Source organism: Nicotiana sylvestris, chromosome 1, assembly GCF_000393655.2.
Source record: "Nicotiana sylvestris chromosome 1, ASM39365v2, whole genome shotgun sequence".
In the NCBI taxonomy this organism is placed as follows: Eukaryota; Viridiplantae; Streptophyta; class Magnoliopsida; order Solanales; family Solanaceae; genus Nicotiana; species Nicotiana sylvestris.
Window position 1 is genome coordinate 186,424,952 of NC_091057.1, and position 22,767 is coordinate 186,447,718.

Sequence of the window (22,767 nt, forward strand, 5' to 3'; positions counted from 1 at the left end):
AAGATTTGGATCCTAGGAGAAGGTTCGTCAGACTAGGTCTCTATCTTAGGAGAAAAATTCGTCAGACTAAGATTTTGATCCTAGGAGAAAGTTCATCGGACTAGGTCATTTTTTGTTTGTTATCTTAGGAGAAAGATTCATCGGACTAAGATTTTGATCCTAGGAGAAAGATTCATCAGACTAGGTCATTTTTTGTTTTTGGTATCTTAGGAGAAAGATTCATCAGACTAAGATTTGGATCCTAGGAGAAGGTTCGTCAGACTAGGTCTCTATCTTAGGAGAAAAATTCGTCAGACTAAGATTTTGATCCTAGGAGAAAGTTCATCGGACTAGGTCATTTTTGTTTTTGTTTTTATTCAAACAATTTAGGAGGAAATGCATCTCCTATGGGTAGAACTATTCTTAGGAAGTGCGTCTCCTACTGGTAAAAGCATTGCTTAGGAAGTGCGTCTCCTATTGGGTGCAATAAACTTAGGAAGTGCGTCTCCTATTGGTAGAACTGAACTTAGGAGGAAATGCATCTCCTATGGGTGAAACTGAAACAAACCTAGGAGGAAATGCGTCTCCTATGGGTGAAACTGAAACGAACCTAGGAGGAAATGCATCTCCTGTGGGTAAAACTAAACAAACCTAGGAGGAAATGCATCTCCTATGGGTAAAACTAAACAAACCTAGGAGGAAATGCATCTCCTATGGGTAAAGATGTGGAATGTATTCCCTTATTATACAGGTGGGCGCCTAATGGTAAAGACACAAAATGTATTCCCTTGTTATACAGGTGGGCGCCTAAAATATGAAATGCGTAGACAAAAGTATTCCTCTCGTTATTCAGGTGGGCGCCTGTCTAAACTAAGACATAAAAGTATTCCTCTCGTTATACAGGTGGGCGCCTGGTTAAACTAAGACATAAAAATATTCCTCTCGTTATACAGGTGGGCGCCTGGTTAAACTAAGACATAAAAATATTCCTCTCGTTATACAGGTGGGCGCCTGGTAAAGACATGAAAAATGATACGCCCGCATTATACTGGTGGGTGACCTTGAACAGAAATGAAAAGACAAAAAATGTATTCCTCTCGTTATTCAGGTGGGCGCCTGTCTAAACTAAGACATAAAAGTATTCCTCTCGTTATACAGGTGGGCGCCTGGTTTTAAAACTTGAAATAAAAAGATTGAAACCAACATATCCTATTTGAGGGCGGATGAACCCAACAGATCCTATTTGAGGGCGGATGAACCCGACATATCCTATTTGAGGGCGGATGAACCCGACAGATCCTATTTGAGGGCGGATGGACCCAACAGATCCTATTTGAGGGCGGATGAACCCGACATATCCTATTTGAGGGCGGATTAACCCGACAGATCCTATTTGAGGGCGGATTAACCCGACATATCCTATTTGAGGGCGGATGAACCCGACATATCCTATTTGAGGGCGGATGAACCCGACAGATCCTATTTGAGGGCGGATGAACCCGACAGATCCTATTTGAGGGCGGATTAACCCGAAATATCATTAAGACTTGAAAATGTCTTACCTTGAATACTTGCTGGGGATTGGGATGAATTTTCCTTTTCTACCTTCCCCATTTTTATTATTATTCTTTTTTTTTTTATTCCTTTTTTATTTTTGTTTTGTTTTTGCATAGCTTCTCCCTCCAAAGAATACCTCCCTTGATTTACTTACCTGTTGGGGGTAAAATGTTATCAGCTGGGGGTACCTGACTTCCAGAAAATTTTCTAAATGAAAGGAAAATTTTCTGCCCCAGTTTGATAATATCCCTCGTGGCATGCGTTTCTGCATCAATGCCATTTCCTTGACCTGTTTCAAATCAAACAAAATTTGTTAGTTTAAAACATGGTGGTTGGTTGTGATACTCCCAACGGGATGGATTTTCCTTTTTCCTTCCTTGCTTTGCGTTGCACAACTTGTTGGGGATGATATTATGTGCTGGGGATAATCCCTTCCTCCTGGGGGATATCCCTCTTCTTTTGTGGCATAGCTTGGAAACTGGCATTTCCCCGACCTTTTAGTCTAGCATTGATTTCGCCAAATCATGCTCACTGCTCTCCTTGCTTTGTTCATGGGCCTTTTGCTGGGGATATATATTTTGACACTGGCCTCGCGCTTGTTCCTTGCTGACTATACCACTTAGATGTACTAGTCAGATCTCATTTTGGAAAGCTGATGGCCTATTTTGAAGTCACTTCATACTTGTTCTGACCAGACAGACTCTATTGGAGATTTTTCTATGAAGGGAAAAAGATAAAAGGGAACAGAATAAAAAGGCAAAGGAAAAAACATGACTCTTTTAACAAAAGAAACTATAAATAAAAACCCTATCAAATGCAGATGCCGACTCTAATGGCCATGACATGCATATGGGGCCTATCCTTTACCGTCAATCCTCTTTCAAGATCTTCAATTGGCGATTCCCCATCTGATTCTCACTCTTATTCGACTTGTAGTGCCCGAAGGGTTTTCACTATCAAGCCTCTCTCATTTTGGTTTTCTCTCAGCTTTTATCGCCTTATGGTGTCTGTGAAGGTTTTCACCAATAAGACTCTCTCATTTGTATCACTTTCCAGCTGGGAATTTGGAGTGTTGCCGGCATGACTCTTTTTGTTGGAGATTAGAGTCCTTTCTGTTGTGGAAACAGAATGTTATGTTCGCCGGTAAGAATCTTATTTGTCTGACTTGGCATCTTTTGAAGACTGGTCAGAAGGTCTTTCTTTGGACCGTAATGTGGGTTTTGGATAGGGCTAGAAAGAAAGGGTATTAAAGGCTCAAAAATGAATCGATTTCGGGTTATTAATTACAACCTTCGGAATTAGATTTATTTACAACAAACGCAACTTTTGCCCCAGTTTCTTGCTTGGGGATATTTTGATTGTTTTTTTTTTCATTTTTCAAAACTATGACCGAGCCGTGAAGCGCCTACGTATCCTCTTTGAGGAATCAGGTCAAACGTAGTTCCCAATTCCTCTGTTTTCATTGTGACTTTCTTTTCACTTTTTGTTATCATCTTTCTTTTCTTTTCTCTTTTCATTTCTCCTTTCTTTTTGTCGTTTTTCTTTCTCTCTTTTTTCTTTTATTCTTCTTTTTCCATTTTGTTATTTTCTTTTCTTTCTTTTCTCTTACCTGCCATGCTCGCGTATTTTATTCGTTGCTACTAATTCCGAACGAGGGGTATGAAAGAAAATAAATAAAGCTCAAAAGGGGTAACGAAGGATAAAGTGTTTGGGTAGCAGAACAAAATGCCTTCGTCATTCCAGTCTTCAAGACATGCCAAGTGCAAACAACACAATTAAACAATAGATTTATAGTCTCTTCCGATGGTGCTAGACTTGATAATTATATTCAACATCTGTTTGTTCATTTGTCACTTCTAAACACCGCTGGGCGATACTCTCATTATCATGAACACCCTTCATGCCAATTTGGCGAATCTTGGTTTTAACGGTTTTTCTTCATATTTTACTTGCCCCAGTTTCACATGACTCGAGCTCTGAATAATCTCAAACCGTCCTTATTTTCTTTAAATGGTCTGGTCGCCTTTCCAGGGTTTTATGATTAACTTTAAAGACTAGGCCCAAAGTGTGTGCGCATGTCATGTCCCTAGAATCGGCATTGAACGAAATGATAACACGACTAAACAAAAAGATGACTGGGAATAATCAAAGACCGGATTTTGCATTAGACTACCGGCGAAATGGTTTGAAATAAAAAATAAACAAAACAACCAGAATAAAATCCTAACACAAACTGGACAAAATTTAAACAAATTGCTATGACAAAATGGAAAGATAAGAAGGTTTGACACAGGACAAAATCCAAATTACAACCTTAATAATCCGGACAACAGAAATGACAACAAAATAAGCCACCACAAGCTTCTCTCTTGCTGACCAAGGAACAAAACGTCCTCCCACTTTATCAAAATTGGCATTTTAGCCACTGAGCCTTGCATCAATATTACCAGCTTCAACCTCATCAACCTCCGCAGGCAAGTTCTCGAGGAGGTTCGAGTGCTCCATGTCACTGTTATTAATCACAATCCGCCCTTCTTGGATCATTCTTTCTATTTCTCTTTTCAAATCCCGACAGCTTTCAACATTGTGCCCCTGGACATTGGAATGGTATTCACACCTTTTAGAAGGGTCAAAGCTTCTTGCACGTGGGTCCACACGATTTGGAGGAATAGGTGCAATCATGTCATGATTCTTTAATTTCTCAAATAAGCTTTCATAGGACTCTCCTATTGGTGTAAAATTATCTTTCAGCCTTTGTTCACCTTTATACCACTGGCTTGGCTGTGGGTTATAGGGCACCCGAAAATTTTGTGGAGACTTCTGGAGATTTTGTGATGCTCGTGCTCGCCTCCTGGGGTGCTTTGGTGGCTGGACAACATATTGAGGTGGAGCGACAGAGTATTGAGCGTCCTGAGGTGGATAATACTGCTCAGGGGAGCCATAGAAAATCTGAGGAGGCTGCTCATACCTTCGAGATGTACTCCTGGGACCTCTTCTAGGCCCTGATGTCATCATGATTTCTTCAATCTCCTCATTTGTGCCGCTAAGATTATCTGACTCAACCCGGACAGCCTGAGTTGCGGCCTTAAGAACAGCTTGACTTATAATTTTGCCTGTCTCAAGACCATTCTCTACCATTTCTCCAATCTTGATTGCTTCCGAGAAGGTTTTGCCAACTGCGGACACCATGTTTTGAAAGTAATCTGGCTCTTGCGCTTGAAGGAAGACAGTAATTAGCTCGTAGTCATCCATGGGTGGCTTAACTCGAGCTGCTTGCTCTCTCCATTTTATGGCATATTCCCTGAAACTTTCACTTGGTTTCTTCTGCAGGTTTGAAAGGGACATGCGGTCTGGGGGAATGTCGATGTTGTATTGGAACTGTCTGACAAAGGCCTGTGCCATGTCATCCCAGACATACCAGCGAGACGTGTCTTGATCCATAAACCATTCGGAGGCTACTCCCGTAAGGCTTTCCACAAAATAAGCCATCAATAATTTTTCATTTCTTCCTGCCCCTCTCAGTTGATTGCAATACCTTTTCAGGTGGGCTATGGGATCTCCATGTCCATCGTACTTTTCAAATTTTGGAGTCTTGAAACCAGGCGGCAAGTGGACATCGGGGAACATACATAGATCTTTGAAGGCAACACTCTTTTGGCCTGCCAACCCTTGCATGTTTTCCAACCATTGTTCTAAGCTTTTCACTCTTCGGGTCATTTCTTCCTGTACCATCTTTCGGGCAGGCTTCTCAGTTTTTGCAGCAAGATCAAACGAGTACGAGTGGTACTCAGGAGAGTGGTACTGCTCTTGTTGTGTCGCAAATTGTGACTCATGACGAGGAACCTTCCCACTCTGAGTCTCTGGAGCACTTGTAACAGCTTCGACGTTAGTTGTCATTTTTCTTTGAGGCACAAACCAACCACCTCAATTTTCTTCACAATTCAAAATCAAATATGTTAGAATGGACTCAGTCGGTCCTTATTATTATCAATATACATATATATATATTTATTTATTTATTTACCTTTGTTTTTCTTTTCCTTTTTTCGATGTTTTTCTTTTCTTTTTTTTTCAACAAAAAAAAATTTTTCTTTCGCTTTTTCCTTCTTTTTTCATTCTCTTTTTCATTTCTTGTTGTGGTCGAATCTTATGGAGATTGCCTACGTATCATGACCCCGCATGAATCAGACCTTGCGTAGTTCGTGCCAATAAAAGATAAACAACAGTAAACATTTTTCAATTTTCATATTAGAACAAACTGGGTTTCAAGGATTTAAAGATGACCCGCAAACTTGAAAATCAAACAAACTGCATGTTCTAATCAAAAGATTGGCAAAAAAACAAAATTCCAGCTCCTTTTCTCTGTTCGACAAATGCAATCAAATGGTTATTTTTGCAAATGTGGCCCCTTCCAAATTTCACATGAATTTTGAGGTCGGGGAGGATTATTTTGACACTTTACAAACTTGTCCATTCTTTTACGAAAATAACCTTTCGACAACTGAAAGATACTCTAAGGCTATTTCGGCAAGAACGGTTTAAGACGCGGCCGAAGCTGGCTCGGCTTATTATGACAAAAGACGGTATTCACATGACCGCTGACTCTTTGATTTTTTTTTCTTTTAAAAATTACAATAAAAGACTTGGCGTTGTAAACACGGCCCTTCAGCGCCTCGGGGACGAAGATTTATAAGGCTGTGTGGGTCCATATCTCAAAATGACCCAAAGGTGGCTGTTTATGCCAAGTCAGCCTTCCGGCGTCCCTTTCGGGAACATTCGGCCCTTTTTATGACAAAACAGCATCACCTGACTTATTTATAACTCTTTTTTTATCGTTTTTCAAATGAGAAAAGTCAATATTGCAAACACGGCCTTTCAACGTCTCGGGGACGAAGATTTTTAGGCTGTGGGGGTCAACTGGACCAAGTCTCAAAAATGACCCAAAAGTGGCTGTTTATGCAAAGTCAGCCTTCCGGCGTCCCTTTCGGGAACATTCGGCTATGTCTTGATAAAACAGCGTCACCTGACTTTCTTTATGACAAAATTAAAATTTGACATATATTTTTTATTTATTTGTTTTTTGGCTATTTTAGCAAAAGGTGGGTTGGACATCACCCGCCTTATTTATGACAAGATTAAATTTTTTTGATTTTTGGCTATTTCAGCAAAAGGTGGGGTTGGACCCGATGAGGGTTGCCTACGTATCTCACATCCAGTGAGAATCAAACCCGCGTAGTTCGGGCGAATAAACTATTTTTGAGAGGACCCTTTTCCATTTTCTATATTTTTTGTTTTTATTATTTTTCCCACAACAATCAAATAGACTATTATTCTATTATTTTTTCATTTATAACAAACAAACGAATTAACGAAAACATAAAACATTCCTTCTTTTTGAGAAGGTGGGGTTGGACCCGATGAGGGTTGCCTACGTATCTCACATCCGGTGAGAATCAAACCCGCGTAGTTCGGTCGAATGAGAATAAGTAGGCAAATAAGAATAAGTAGATGAACTAACTTTTTTTTTGAATTTGCGAAGGAAGGCAAATAAAAGAAGCAAGGAAGTATTTTTTGATTGATTTTCTTTTAAAAGAAAGACTTCTAAGATATTTTTTGAATTTTCATTTGCTCTTTTTTTTTCTTTATTCTAAAGAAGAAGAAGAAAAATATTTTTCGGAATTTTGCTTTTAATAAAAGGAATGCTTCTCAAAAATGTTTTTTTTTTTTGGATTTTGAATTTTCTTTTCAATTTTGAAAAAGAATCAAAATATTTTCGGATTTTTTTTTTATTATTATATATACATGATTTTTTTTAAAAACAATTGGAAAGGATTTCTAAAGAAATCAATAATGGAAAGTATTTTTGGATTATTGTAATTTGAGCATTTTCATAAACAAGTAAATAAACATATTTTTTTTTAAAAAAACAAGACCCTTTTTTACCTTTTTTTTTTTTATGGCAAGACACACTATTTTTTTGAAAAACAAAACCAAACAATGATGATTTTTTCTACTTTTCCTTTGTTGTTAGTAAAACTAACTAATAAGACATATTTTCCTTATTTTCTCAAAAATTCGGTAGAGTTCCGACACTACTTGGACATTTGTTTTTTCACATTTATAAACTGTTATTTTTTCCTCTTTTCCACTATTTCTAACTTGTGGATGATGATGAAAACATACAAAATCTTTTTTTTTTTGAATTTTTCAACGTTTTTTTTTTATATATACATATATATTTTATTTTTTATATTTATTATATTTTCAAAAATGTGGCATGGGGGACATAGTGCATTCCAAGACATCTTGGATTTCACAAATGTTCCCCATTTGCTCTTCCCAAAATATGAAGCGTGGGGGACATAGGGAATTCCAAGACTTCTTGGGTTCCACAAATGTTCCCCATGTGCTTTTCCCCGTAATGAAGCATGGGGGACATGTGGAATAATAAGGCTTCTTGAATTCCACAATGCTCCCCATGTGCTTATTTAACATGCTTATCAAAAATAGTGCAACTTTCTTATTTAAAGTGATCAGCATGATAAGGAGTGCCATTTGTCCGCAAATATCATTGGTCTGCCAAATGACCCATTCACCCTTGAATAAATACAACATGTAGCACATAGGATGCCAAAGATGGTCTATTATTTTTCAGGTTGCTTGTCCTAGACGGACTCAACCCCTGTGTTGAGTCCCCTAAGTCAAATGCACATGATGCAAATAAACGTTCCTATTAGGGATCCGGCATGTGGCTTTGTTATACTAAGTTCATAACCTGGGTATTTGTTCTAGACCTGGCTTACCCGAGCGGACAACTCGAGCCAAGGATGGGAGCTGTGTACCGGTAACCAAAAGGCCATCCGATTTTGCAACTCCTCCGAATCCTCGTTCTATTTTGGCATATGACACTAACAGAAAGAAGCCACGACCAGCGTGCGCTCCTCAAGAGAGAAAAGAAGGGTTTCGGCACAGTTTATATGTACAGTTCAAACAATATCAAAGCAGTAAAAGCAGCATTTAGCACATTAGGCTCGAAACATGTAATCAAATCAGATAATAAATAAAGCCAAATAATAACAATTACACTAAGCTCGAATTCTTAACCCTGAACCAGTGGTTCTGGGTTATCTTCCCCAGCAGAGTCGCCAGAGCTGTCACACCTCCTTTTTCCGCGCCCGGGGGCGCAGGGGAGTTTTTTCCAATTAAAGGACAATCGAAACGGGATTGGTTTATTTATTTCAGAGTCGCCACTTGGGAGATTTAGGGTGTCCCAAGTCACCAATTTTAATCCCGAATCGAGGAAAATAATGACTCTATATTATAGTCTGCGTACCAGAAATCCGGATAAGGAATTCTGTTAACCCGGGAGAAGGTGTTAGGCATTCCCGAGTTCCGTGGTTCTAGCACGGTCGCTCAACTGTTATATTTGGCTTGATTATCTGATTTTATACGAATATGAACTTATGTGCAAATTTTAACTTTTAACCGCTTTATTATTATTATTTTTACAAGAATGTGAACATCGCTTAAAACACGTCTTTGGACTGCGTCACATGAAATGCACCCACAATCCGGAACGCATTTTATTTGATGTTTTGAGATTTGGATTTGGGTCGCATGAAATGCACACCCGAGCTTAAGAAGGTAAATTATTCAACGCGCGCCTAAAGAGACTATCGCGTTATTATTTTGCGGAGGCCGTGAAATTCGCTAAACGACCCTCCCGAATTCCAAGTAATTTTAAACAAGTATTTACTGAGGGCCCCGCAATTTGTATTTTTATTCGGCGAGGCTCGTCTCATCCTTATTTTTTAAAAGGAATTTGCAACGTCATGGAAATGCATCTCATACCACGTCACAGTCAATGTACCCGTGATTAGAGACACATTTCGATTTCGTTGAGATTTGGATTTGGATCACATAAATGTGCACCCGAGTTTAGGGAGATAACATTATTAAAGGCGCGCCTAAAGCAACTAGCGCCTTATTATTTTGGGGCAGGGCCGTGAAATTTACTAAACGGCCCGTCCCGGAATCTAAGTATTTAATACCTATATTTTGTGAGGGCTCCGCAATTTATACATTTTTATTTAGCGAAGCTCGTCTCTTTTTTTTTTTATTATTATTTATTATTATTATTTATTTTTTTTTTTATATTTTAAAGGGATGCCATTTTTACGCCTTTAACCATACTAAACCTTACAGCCTCTTTACAAATACCATCTCATAACTTGTGAGGATTTAACAAAAGAAGTTAAGCGAATGAGTGTTTCGGGCGTAGTAACAACGGGTACTAATACTAATTTTGTCCAAATAAACTAAGACAATGAAGGGACGAGCGAATCAACGTCAAACTGTGTCTTAGGACTACTAATACAACTAAATCAAATGAAATCAAGTAAACAATAATAACATAACACAAAAATGAACTAAAATGCATACGGTGAAACATAAGCAGAATCTCAATTGATATATTGCAACTTCAAACATTCAACGTGAAATTTCTTTAATCCAATACATCGAGACTTACTAACCTGAATAAACAGAAATGCTTAGATCCACGGACCGAACCTCAACATCGACTTCAACGAACAAACTCGACGCGCCGGACCTCGACGAACAAAGACGACCTCAACGGACTGAATAAACAGAAATGCTTAGAGCTATGGACCGAACCTCAACATCGACTTCAACGAACAAACTCGACGCGCCGGACCTCGACGAACAAAGACGACCTCAACGGACTGCACGACAACAGTGAAAGAATAACGATAACATCAGCTGAAGCAGTGGTGGTCGCGTTTGGACGGTGGGGTTGCGGGCAGTGGTTAATGGCTGGAGTTCGGACGTGAGAGAGTGGTTGGTTTTGGGTTATGGTCGCCGGACGTGGTGGAGAGCTCGACAACGCAACAACAGCTGCTCGAGTTCCGGCGAGGGGGCAGCGACGACGCGATGGAAACGTAGCAGCAGTCGCTGCTTGACGGGGGCTAGACGCGGTGGGTCGTTGACGGAGTGGTTTTGGGTGGAACGAGGGTGGTCGTTTGAGAGGCTTGGTGGTTATGGCGGAGGAGAGGGTGGCGATGGCGTTGGAGGGGATAGTAGTATTTTTGACGGGGAGGTCTGTGTGTTTTTCACGCCGCGAGGAGGAGGGTCTCCTTTCGTTTTTCTTTTTCGTTTTTGCCTCTCCGTTTTCTTCTGCTTCTTCTTCTTAAGAAGAAGAAGATAAACAGTACGTTGTTTTCTTTTTTTTTTTTTTTTTTTTTTAAAAATCCTCAAAATCCCTCCTCGTCCGTGTTTCAATGCCCATAAAAATGAGCCCCACGCGTGGTGGGGTTCGAGGCATATGTCCCCCACGCGTGGTGGGGTTCCCCACGTGTCCTGGACACGGTTTATTATGGGCTAGGTCCGAAAATTAGGCCTAAAACCGGGTAGTTTAAACCCGAATATTATTCTTTTGCCAGGACCCGAGAAATAGGAACACGTTGCTTAACTAGTCCTATGTAAGCAAAATAACTACCAAAAATAAGACTAGTATTTAACAAAACTATATCTTTTTAAATATTTTTTAAGGATTTAAAATAGCTACAAAATATTAATAAAACTATTTTTGTAATTTTCGTTTCTAAATATTAAGATAAAATATGAGGTAATATTTTTTGTATTTTTTTCCAAATTAAAATGACTACAAAACCTTAATTATATATTTTTTTTGTAATTTTCGAAATTATAAAGTACAAAAATAAAGTACAATTTTTTTTGTATTTTTCAAGTTTATGAGAGATACATAAACTAAAATTTATATATATATTTTTTGAAATTTCTTTTGCAACGAAATAAAGTAAAAATAGTTAAAATGGCTATACTAGTCCTAAATTAGATATTTAAGCTTAAGGACGTAAAAATTCCCGGGGAGGGTCAAAAATCACGTGCTTACAGTTTGAACAAAACAAACTAGAATAAAATCCTAAAACAAACTGGACAAAACTTAAACAAACTGCTATGACAAATGGAAAGATAAGAAAGTTTGACACAAGACAATATCCGGACTAAAACCCTAAGAATAATCCGGTCAACAGAAATGACAACAAAATAAGCCACCACCAACTTCTCTCTCGCTAACCAAGGAACAGAGCGTCCTCCCACTTTATCAAAACCGGCATCTTAGCCACTGAGCTTCGCATCAATTCTGCCAAGACCATTACCAGCTTCAATATCATCAACCTCCGTCAACAGGTTCCCAATAGGATTCGAGTGCTTCTGTCATCAGGCCTCATCCCCGCAAAGTGTGCATCATGATGTGCAGGTAAAGGATTCTGCGCGATATTCTGGGTGTCATTGTCTTGGATTACCACAAACCAACCACCTTAACTTTCTTTGCGATTCAAAACGAAACAGGTTAGAATGGACTCAGTCGGTCCTCATTATTAACAACATCTTTTTCCCCCTTTTTTCAGTTTTCTTTTTTTTCGATTTTTTTTTCCATTTTTAAATTTTTTTCTTTTCTCTTTCTTTTTCATTTTTTTTTTGTTATGGTCGAATCTTATGGAGATTGCCTACGTATCATGACCCCGCATGAATCAGACCTTGCGTAGTTCGGACCCATAAAAGATAAACAATAATAAATATTATTTTTCAATTTTCATATTAAAACAAACTGAGTTTCAAAGGTTTGAAGATGACATACAAACTCGAAAATCAAACCACCCATATATTCTAATCAAAAGATTTACAAACTCCAAAACAAATGGCCAGCTTCCTTTCTCCATTTGACAAATGCAACCGAACGGTTATTTTTTGCAAATGTGGCCCCTTCCAAATTTCACATGAATTTTGAGGCCGGGGAGGATTATTTTATGACACTTTACAACCTTGTTCGTTCTTTTACGAAAATAGCCTTTCGACAACTGAAAGATACTCTAAGGCTATTTCGGCAAGAACGGTTTAAGACGCAGCCGAAGCTGGCTCGGCTTATTTTGACTAAAAATCCAAACAGTATTCACCTGACCGCTGACTCTTTGTTTTTTTTTTCAAATTACAATAAAAACCTGGTGTTGCAAACACGGCCCTTTGGCGCCTCGGGGACGAAGATTTTAAGGCTGTGTGGGTCAACTGGACCAAATCTAAAACAATGACCCAAAAGGTGGATGTTTATGCAAAGTCAGCCTTCCGGCGTCCCTTTCGGGAACATTCGGCTATGTTTTGACAAAACAGCGTCACCCGACTTCTTTATGACAAAATTAAAATTTTGACATGTTTTTTTTCTTTTTATTATTATTTATTTATTTTTGGCTATTTTAGCAAAAGGTGGGGTTGGACCCGATGAGGGTTGTCTACGTATCTCACATCCGGTGAGACTCAAACCCGCGTAGTTCGGGCAGGTCATGAATAAAGTAAATAAACTATTTTTTTTATTTTTTTTGGAATTTGTGAAAGAACTGCTTTAAAAGAAGAAAGGAAGTATTTTTATTTTTTTGGATTTTTGATTGATTTTCTTTTTTGAAAGAAAGACTTCTAAGAATTCCTTTTCTTTTGATTTGAACTTTGAGAATTTCAAAAGTAAAAGGAAGATGTTTTTTGTGTGAATTTTCATTTGTTTTCTCTTATTCTAAAGAAGAAAGAAAATATTTTTTGGAATTTTACCTTTAATAAAAGAAATGCTTCTAAAAAAATATTTTTTGAATTTTGAATTTTCTTTTCAATTTTGAAAGAAGAATCAAAATATTTTCGGATTTTTTAAAAGAAAATATTTTTATTTTTTTTCTTTTTTTTTTCTTTTTTTTCTTTTTTATTTTATATTTTATATTTTCTTTTTAAAAAAAAAAACAATTTCTAAAGAAATCAATAATGGAAAATATATATATTTTTTTGCAAGACATATCTTTTTGGAATTTTACTTTGAATTTTCTCGGCAAGACAAATACTCTTTGCAACAAATAAAGATATATATATATATATATATATTTTTTGGAAATAAAGAAAAATACTTTTGGATTTATATATATATATATATATATATTTTGGAACAAATAATAAAACCACGTTCAACGCACGACTCTTTTTATTTTTATTTTTTGGCATTTTCATAAACAAATAAATAAATAAAAAACCATAAAAACAAGACTCTTTTTCATTTTCATTTTCATGGCAAGACAAACTATTTTCCTTTTCTATTTTTTTTGTTACAAAACAAGACAGAACAACGACTTTTTTTTTTCTATTTTTCCTTTGCTTTTAATAAAACAAACTAATAAGACATTTTTTTTCTCATTTTCTCAAAATTTCGGCAGAGTTTTGACAGTATTTGGGCATTGAGTTTTTTTCAAAAATAAACAATCAATTCCCTAACCGCTATTTCTTTTATTTCAATTTCACAATATTCCTGATATTCAAAAATCGGGCAACACACAAGTCTGAATCAAATAAATGCGCAAGTAGCAGGTAAGATGCATCAGGATGGTCATTTTCATTTTTGGTACACCTGTCCTAGACAGACCCAACCCCTTGTTGAGCCTCCAAAGTCAGATGCACGTGATGCAAACAAACATTCCTACTAGGGATCTGGCATGAAGCTGAGTTATTCTAAGTTCATAACCTGGGCATTTGTTCTAGACTGTGTACCCGAGCGGACAACTCGAGTCGAGGAGGGGGCTACGTACCGGGGACCCGCGGGGTCGTCCGGCTTTGTAACTTATCCGGCCTCTATTTTATTTCAGGTATTGACACTAACAGAATAGGGAGTCTCGACCAGCGAGCTTCTCCCCGGACGTAAGAAGAGAAGGGTTTCGACACAGTTTATATACAATTCACATAATATCAAAGCGGTAAAGCCAATCAATTAGCACATTAGGCATGTATTATGTAACAAAATCAGATAAAACCAAATATAACAATTCATCTAAGCTCGAATTTCTAACCCAGAACCAGAGATTCTGGGTTCGATCCTCAGCGGAGTCGCCAAAGCAGTCACACCTCCTTTTTCCGCCCCCGCAAGGGGTGAATGAGTTTTTTCAATTAAAGGACAATCGAAACGAAATTTGTTTATTTATTTCAGAATCGCCACTTGAGAGATTTAAGGTGTCCCAAGTCACCAATTTAATCCCGAATCGAGGAAAAGAATGACTCCATATTACAGTCTGCAAAACAGAAATCCGGATAAGGAGTTCTGTTAACCCGGGAGAAGGTGTTAGGCATTCCCGAATTCCGTGGTTCTAGCACGGTCGCTCAACTGTCATATTCGGCTTGTTTATCTGATTTTATACAATTATGCGAGCTTATGCAAGTTTTAACTCTTTACCGATTTTATTATTATATTTTTAAAAGAATGTGAACATCATTTAAAAACATGTCTTTGGATTGCGTCACATGAAATGCACCCGCAAGTCAGAACACAGTTTTATTCAATGTTTTGGGATTTGGATTTGGGTCGCATGAAATGCGCACCCGAGTTTAAGAAGGTAAGATTAATTAAATCGCGCCTAAAGAGTCTAACGCGTTATTGTCTTTGAGGAAGACAGTGAAATTCACTAAACAGTCCATCCCAAATTCTAAGTATTTATTATGACCAATTATTGAGGGCCCCGCAATTTGCATTTTTATTTGGCGAGACTCGTCTCATTATTTTTTAAAAGGATAATCTTAGCATGACTATATTTTCTATTTTTTGTTTTCTAAAATAAATGAAGATAAAGTCCTACTTTATTTGCATACTTTCGAGTTATTATAGTTAAGTTTCGAAAGTGAGTTGTTTAAAGAGTTTACATGGTAACGCATGGAACATTATATATACAGACAGTAAAAGAAAGAAAAGATACATTAAATTATAACTTCAAATCTTTCTCATTTTTGCATTCATGCTTCGAGTGGCTTACAAGATGAACCAGTGTATCAGTTTGTGTACCTGGTATTTGGAAAGCAAGGAAAGAAGATGAAGATCAGTAGAAGCAGTAGTAGTGCAAATACACAGCAACAGCAGCAACCCAACATCAACAAATTCGAACCAGATTCAAGGCCCAGAAAACTTTGAAGAAAAACCGAACAACTCAATAGAACAAACCCGAAAGTTTGTAAACAAACTAAACAGCGACAACCCACGTGTGTATTAAACTTGAAAACTAAAACACGTTTCTCACTTTGTTTTTTTGTTTTCTCTTTTTAAACTCTCCAACACTCTCTTAGGATTTTCAGAATGTCTTCCTCTCTTTCTAAGTAAGACTTTCTAGTTCAAGTCTTTTCTCTCCTCTCAAGTCTTGAAGCCCCTCCAAAATGTGTCAAAATGAAATCTATTTATAACAAGACTCTAGTCTTGAATCCCCAACCCCAAATATTCCCTCAATTGCATGCTTTGTTTCCCACTTTCTTAAACAAATGAATAATTCCCCACTATTTTGTGTCTTGTCCCCCATGCCTACATGCTTTGTCCCCCACTATATTAAATAAATATATCAACCTCAACCCATTACATCTTGTCCCCCATGCCTAACATAAACAAGTACAATATTCTCATCCACTACATTATGTCTTGTCCCCCATTATATTAAACAATTATTATCAACCCCCACCCCATTACATTTTGTCCCCCATGCTTAATATAAAGAATTATTCAAAATGTTTAATTCCAAAACTACCCCTCCGACCTTATTGCAATTACCATTTTACCCCTGAATGTACTGCAATTTACCAAACTACCCCCATCAGCTATAACCAATCACATAATCAATCTCAACCAAAATATAGCCAATATGACCAATTTCTAAACAAATTCAAACAACAAATCACATGAACACAAATTGAACAACATCAAATTAATGTGGATAAATTAACCATATTGGGAACCAATCCTTGTTAACTTAGACCAAAAATGGATGAGCAAGGAAACAACAATATTAACAACACAATAATCTGAAACAACATGAATCATGATTAACGGAAATGATGCAAATTGAAAATCATACCATGAACAACAAAAAGCAGGAATTATTTTGACTGAACAAATTTTAACAATAATCCTACTTTCAGATTCAACAACAATAACAAACAAGTAGATTCAAATCACTAAACTCAAAAATTAATTGAACTCAAACTGAATCAAACAACATTATAATGAAGATAAATGATTCAAACTAAAATATGTTGAACTACTACGGGTAGATTTCAGACTACGATTGACACGCAGATGCAAGGGACTAAACTGACTGCATTGGGAATAAAATCGTGATTTAACTTAGACAAAACCTGAACGAACAGGGAACCAAACCACGTGATCAACAACAAAGAGCAAACTGGCACCATTTCAACAAATAGCAAACTACAACAATACAAATATACAAACCAACTAACGAAAACGAGATAATATGACAATTTAATGGAGACAAACTACTATGTAAAACTTCTTATGTGATTCATCAATTAAACAAACAAATATCACAAATGAAAGGGCCAAGATATCAGTATCACGTGAGTCATAAAACTGGAACGAAGGGAATCGAACCAAACAACTCATATACCCACGATGCAAGATCTGAAAATCGAAAGATGAGCAAAGTTAGAATATGACCTTCTTAATAAAAACTTCTTCATTTTCAACATCAAAGAAACTTCATTGAAAAAGCTCGATTTTTGAATCACGAATGGAACTAACGAACGAGCGATCTCGTCGGATCCGAACTCAAACTGGCGACTGGACATGAGCTCGAACGGACGATCCATTGGACGATCTCGTCTTTTGTAATGAGGACGAGGGGTGAGGGTGATGTGCGATGAAGAAAGCTGAAGCAGTAGTAGCATGACGGAGCATCAGCTATGGAGAAAAGAACGGAGCAGCAGCGGCATCAATGGAGAAGAATAGTAGCAGCCATGGACGATGAACGCAGCAGCAGCAACACGGAGGAGCTGGAAGGAGGGGTCGTTCATGGCGAGGTTCTGTTCGAAGCTAGAGCTTGGAGGCAGCGGGAAGCAGAAGAAGCAGTAGCAATGGCGGATTGCTTGGTGGAGCTCGTTTTTGAAGGTGAAGCAGCCGCGATGGCGAAGCTTGAAGGAGGGCAGTCATGGAGGTTTCATTTGAAGCCAAGGTTTGGAGGAGTAGAAGAAGAAGAAAACGCAGCAAATGGGGTGGTCGTTTGGACGCGAGGGTGGTGGAGCTTGTGTGTGTGTCGACGAAGAAGACGCGGAGGGCAGCCATGGATGAGCTTGGAGAAGTTGTGTGTGGTTGAAGATGATGGAGGGGGCAGCCATGGTCGTTTGGACGAAGCTGCAAGGGGCAGCCATGGGAGGTGGGTGGTTTTGGATTTTGGAGAAGAAGAGAGGGGGGCGGATGGGTTTTCTTAGGTTTTAGGGTTTTGTTTTCTTTTTGTTTTGTTTATTTTTTGTCAAAATGTAAGATATGGGGTGTAGGGTATTTGGGTTATGGACCGGGTCGACCCGGTTTGAAATGAACCGGGTCGTAGGGGAAGGTTGGGCATTTTTGGACTTGTGGTTTACAATTGAAAAAATGACCCAATCCGATTTTCTTTGTATTTTTTTTTTCTTTTTTCTTTTACTTCCTAATTAATAAAATTTAAAAAAATTCTAAATTAAGTCATAAACTAAATTAACTTATAAAAAATACTAATTAACTTCAAATAAGAATTATCGCACATTTAACTAACAATTAAGCATAAAATTGTATATTTGGACATTAAATGCTAAAAATGCAAAAGATGCCTATTTTTGTAATTTTAAATTTTTGTAAAACAAACTTAATTACTAACAATTGTAGAATTAAATCCTACATGCAAAATGCGACACATTTTTGTATTTTTTATTAATTTAACAAATAAACATGCACAGACAAATACAAATAATTATCCAAAAATGTCACAAAAATTCTCAAAATTGCACACCAAGAAAAATCATTTTATTTTGAATTTTTGGGAGTAATTCTTTCATAGGACAAAAATCACGTGCTTACAGTCTTTGTTATGTGTCAAATAAGATTATCTCCAAAATTATCAGTGCTAGGATAGCTAACATCCTTTCTAAATTAATAGCCGATAATCAATCTGGTTTTGTTAAAGGTAGATTAATCACTGAAAATATTCTTCTTGCCCAGAAACTTGTTCATGGTATCAAGAAGACCAATCAAGGTGGAAACATTGTCATTAAGCTTGACATGTCAAAAGCATACGACAAATTCTCTTGGAGTTTCCTCACGGTTGTGCTAAGAAAAATGAACTTCTCTGAAATTATCATAGATTCCATCCATGGACTGATTTCGGAGGACTAGTATTCCATTTTAATTAATGGAACAAGACATGGATTCTTCAAGTCAACAAGAGGACTGAAACAGAGAGACCCTCTTTCCCCTTCTCTATTTATTATAGCGGTTGAGGCTTTATCTAGGGCCCTTAACAGACTCAATGAGAACAACCAATTCATTGCTTTCTCTATGAATCCCAAAGGACCCAAGATAAACCACCCAAGTTATGATGACGATCTAATTCTTTTCTCTTCCGGTGATAGGAAATCAATGAAGCTGCTAATGGAAATCCTTGAAGACTAACAGGATGCATCTGGCCAAGAAATCAACAAAGAAAAAAGTTTTTCCTAAAATACAACCATGGAGTTGGCAGAAATAATAAAAGAACCATTAGAAGACTACGAAAATGAATAGGCTTTAAGCACATGCAATTCCCATTTACATATCTTGGGTGCCCTATCTATATAGGTAGAAAGAAGATTTGCTACTTCGCCGACCTGGCCACAAAAGTGCTCAACAAAGTGGGAGGTTGGCAAGGGAGACTCCTATCATTCGGTGGTAAAGCTATTATCATCAAACACATCATTCAGTCCCAAACTTTATATCTGCTGACAGTGATGGTACCTCCTAAGTCCATTATCAAGTAGATTGAAATGTACCTAGCAAATTTCTTCTGGGGTGAGGAAGAAGGTAAAAGGAGTTATCACTGGTGCTCTTGGGATAATATGGGCTATCTTACTGATGAGGGAGGAGTTGGGCTTAAAAAACTCCAAGATATATGCAACTCATTTGCAGCAAAAAGATGGTGGAGATTCAGGGTGAAAAATAACTCATGGATAAAATTTCTTCGAGCTAAATACTGTCAAAGATCCAACCTAATCTCTAAAAGGCTGGATCCTAAAGACTCTAACTCATGGAGGAGCCTAATAGAGACCAGAGACAAAGTGGAAGCTAACATTTATTGGAAGATCAACAAGGGTAATAGTCTATTTTGGTGGGATATGTGGCTAACATCAGGGAACATCAAAACAATAGCCAACACCCCCCCCTCCCTCTTCAAAACCAGGAAACACCAATGTCAAGGAATTCTTCAATAACCAAGGATGGAATATGGAGCTTCTTCAAGAAACTGTGCCTCAGAGAGTCGTTGATGAAATTGAGCAAATCAAGATTGGTTACAATCATATACAAAATCAAGTTATATGGACCCCCAACCCCCAACCCCCAAATCAAGATTGGTTACAATCATATACAAGATTGCTACATGGAGAATATTGAAAGGCATGCTACAATTTGATAATATTGTGCTAAAATTCGGTACTAACAGTATCTAGCTGTTGTTGTTGTAGGGTGCCAGAAGACCATGAACCATGTCTTTGCAACTAGCAACACAACAAAGAAGGTATGGAATATTATGTCCACTTCACTAGGATTTCGGACCACGGGAAGGAATATTCTATGCATCATAATTCAATGGTGGAGCAGACATCCAAAAAACAATGTGCATAAGTTTATACTGCAAATCACTCCAACCATAATATGCTGGGAGATATGGAAGGCCAGGTGTGGAAGAAATATGGAGAAGACTATTTTTATTTTTAGAATATGTCAACAGGTTCTTTTTCTGGTAAAAGTTTCCATGGGCCAAAAATACAGCCAGATGGACTGGAATTGGACGTGGAACGATGTATGCAAGATGGCAGAGGATTACAAGATTAGACTGAAGAGTATTATGGTTCTTTAGGAACCCCCTGACAGTAATCAATGGAAAATAAACACAGTCGGAAGTTTCAGCGCAAACGCAGGCAAAGCAGGCATTGAGGGTGTATTTAGGAAAAGAAATGGTCAAATGGTGATGGCCTCCATTAACCAAGTTTTTCCAGTGTCTTCCACGTATAATTTAGTCTATTTAGAGGTGTCCATTGTAGTGTGCATGCATTGGTTGTTCACATTGTTTTCCTTTAGTAGTTTAATGGTTTCATCTAAAATAATGGGCAAGTTCTCTAATTGAGAGAAATGATTGGTGGTAGGCAGAATTGTTTTGTGGGTGCCTGTGGTATTCCAAGATCTTTGGTTATTCTTTTTGTCCATGTCAGAGAATTTATGAGACTCTTTTTCAAAGTACTTAAGCTTTTGAGTGTTGAGATAATTACCTGTATCTGCATCAAAGATTCTGACTTTAATACATATTGCAAGCGTGTTACCAATTGTTGGAGACGTTGACAGTGTTGTCCGTGACCTCTTTTTTGCAAAGGAAACTATTTTCCACTCTCCTTCCTCTGGCCTTTCTGACTTGGAGCCTAAACTTGACTCTTGTGGATTTGTCATGGAAGGTTGTGAACTTGAATATTAACATTTTTGTATGTTGTGACCCAGTCTACCACATTTTTTACAGAAGAAATTTTCTCCTTCATATAAAAATTTGTTGTTTATAAGAATCACTAAAAATGAAAGGCTTAACAGGTGTGTCTATTGGAACCTCGACGCACAACCTCGCGTATCTCCCTCTTAAAGTCGATGAAGTGCATGCATCAATACGGAGTAATTTTCCTATTTTGTTTCCAATTATTTGGAGGATAATATTGTCGTAGAACTCAGTTGGGAGTTGTGATAAGCGTATCCATATTGCTGAAAATAATTGTTTAGCCTCGCCTGCCACAAAATGTGGTTCCTATTTTTGCACAGATAGGAAAAAATTATTAATGAACCATGGACCATCATGAAGAGATTTAATCATATTTTCTTCTTTATTAAACTTCACAATGAAGTAATCGCCTAGGCCCATGAGGGTAAAGTTTTCAGTAGGTCTCCAAAGATCTTGGATTTTTCTCTTAAGATAATAATGAAGTATACCTTTACCCATGAGCTTGATAATGACAGTATTTCCAAGGCTGGTAAATATATTTGAGGTCTTCATTTGATAGGTTGATTTGGATTTCTTCATCGATTGCATCCAGACCTCGTGCATGGGCTTTAGGCAGTACTGCTTCCTCTATTGGTGCATCCACTGACATGAAAAGAGTGTGGTGTTCATCATGATCATGATGCATAATTATATGAGTCTCCTTTGAATTAATTAGTAATTTATCTTTGAATATGGGGTTAGTGTTATGTGAGAGTGGGGAGTGAGCGCTGGGCTGTGTAGGAGAGTTTATTGGGATGTTGAGTTCCCTCATTTGACTGGTAATGTCAGGTGGCTTTGGTGGAATTAATGAGGTTTGTGGAATGGAATTTGAAAGGCTGCCCATTTGAGTAATTTTGTAAAAGAAGAGTTTAGAGAGAAGGTAGACCTTTAAAGAAGAGTCTAGTTACCTAAGTGTTAATGCAGTTACCTTTAAAATTACAAATTTTGAAATTACTTGAAAAATTTGTATATTATTAATGTGACAATAACAACAACAATAACAAACCCAATACGTTCCCAACAGGTCGGGTCTGGGGAGGGTAGCCTATACGCAGACCTTACCCCTACCTAATGTAGGTAGAGAGGTTATTTCCAATAGACCCTCAGCTCGGAAAGGGTGAGAAGAATAAGAAGAAGAAAAACAAGAAAGGAAGAGAGAAGAAAAAGAGGGAGATAAAGGATAAGTAGTATCAATTAAATAATAGCAATAGGGAATGCAATACATGAGGCGAAAAAAATCACATCACGTAATAAAAATCTAAGAATATGAAGGGACATGTATGCTATTAAGACTATCGGTGGGCCACTAAAAAACTACCCACTAACCTTCTACCCTAATCCTCGACCTCCATACCCTCCTATCAAGGGTCATGTCCTCAGTAAGCTGAAGCAACGCCATATCCTGTCTAATCACCTCTCTAGTGGCAGATTCAGGTTTTTAAAGTTATGAGTGCTCGCTTGATAAAAATTTCTAAAGAAGAGGGAAAAGGTATTTAACAATGGGTGTTTACTCAATATTTATCTAAAATTTTGTAATTACTAATGCAAATTTACTAAATCTAGTCAAAGACAATGGGTGCTTGAGCACCCAAAA